This window comes from Neophocaena asiaeorientalis, unplaced genomic scaffold, assembly GCF_003031525.2.
Source record: "Neophocaena asiaeorientalis asiaeorientalis breed wild unplaced genomic scaffold, Neophocaena_asiaeorientalis_V1.1 scaffold130, whole genome shotgun sequence".
NCBI classification, from domain to species: domain Eukaryota; kingdom Metazoa; phylum Chordata; class Mammalia; order Artiodactyla; family Phocoenidae; genus Neophocaena; species Neophocaena asiaeorientalis.
Window position 1 is genome coordinate 9,838,723 of NW_020173397.1, and position 1,296 is coordinate 9,840,018.

Below are 1,296 nucleotides of genomic sequence, written 5' to 3' on the forward strand. Positions count from 1 at the left end.
CCCCCCCCCCCACTCCGCAAGCTGAAAATTGTGGTGCTTTTATTCATTTTGAAAGGTCCAGAGTGGCATAAAGCATCTTGTCTATAAGAACTAAGGCTCTTGCAAGGGGGAAAAAAATAAGCCTCTGCTTTAATGAAATTAGAGATGTCGTGGATGTTAACCAAACAAAGACACGTTCAAGTAGCAGTCTGGTTTCCAAAAACAAAGGCCTATGACTCACATGTTATTCCAAATGAAATAAATTGACAGACAACAAGATGAGAAAAAGTTCAAAGGCAAAATGTGAAACGCTTCATCTTGACTTTTTCTGTCCAAGTTGTTGTTATAGTCTTGAAGAGCTCAAAGGCACATGGTCCAGTAAGTGGAGGTCTTGACACTGGTTTTTATTAACTCTGAGAGTCTTTTGCCATTAAATAGAATTGAGTTCTTTGGTTGGTTTTCTTACATCTCTCCCAGGCAAATAGGTGGTTGCTACTTTGTCTTGACATTCAGATTTTGATATTCTCTTTTGTTTTCAGGGTAAGAAGTGACCTTTTGAGGTGACTATAACAGAAGATTGCTTTACAGAAGCCAAAAAAGGTAAATGCACATATGATTAGTGGAATTACATCTAGGACTCTATCTACCAACTTCTAGGCATCTTAATTCAGTTCTTTTCGGATCTACATAATTATCAAATATACATGTATTTATTTGTGTGTAAGTATGCATATTTTCAGAGGCCTTTAAAGAAAAGATTGCTCTTAACAAATGGTTCAGATAGTCACATTTTCCGCCCCCCTCCCCCAATATTATCACTTTCCCCCTGTTTGTGGAAGTCGAATTTTTTTTTTGGTTGTTGACTTGGTAGGTTTAAAGTTAGAAAGGAATATTCACGTCACAAAAGTGGTGATTCATAAAAGTAACTTGCTGCAAACAGGAGTGACGCACGTCCGTCTTCTGTGCTGAAGCGGTGTCATCCGATGGATGTTCATCTGGCTGGTTTGTAATCCCTTCTTTCAGAAATGAATCGCCAGGCACCACAGCAACACGCTGCGTTGATGTAACTGCCGTGTGGCGTGGGGCATGTCCCTGTGATGTCAGCGCTCATCTGCCTTGTTCTCTTGACCTTGCTTGAAAATCAAATGAGTACTTGATTTTAAAATTAGAAGTTTTCTTAGAGACTAGTGTAGCTTGATGGATTAAAGCTAAGTTAAATTTTCTCAAACTCACTTCTGGGAGCAGGGGCAAAGAAAGCACTCTGGTTAAAATGGTTCTGGAGGCTACATTTTTTTTTTTTTTTTTTTTTTTTTTTTT

General features: G+C 38.6%; 1 protein-coding gene across 10 annotated transcripts in view; it reads left to right on the forward strand.

Annotated features, from left to right (window-relative positions):
- Nucleotides 1–1,296, forward strand: part of FOXP1 (forkhead box P1) — a 695,723-nt gene that overhangs the window by 368,147 nt on the left and 326,280 nt on the right. For 8 of the 10 annotated variants that reach the window (XM_024747009.1, XM_024747006.1, XM_024747008.1 and 5 more), the window contains one exon: nt 519–579. The exons of the other annotated variants lie outside the window; for them this stretch is intronic. The gene's annotated coding sequence lies outside the window, so the exon portion shown is untranslated. The remainder of the gene's footprint in view (nt 1–518; nt 580–1,296) is intronic. 10 annotated transcript variants of the gene reach the window in all.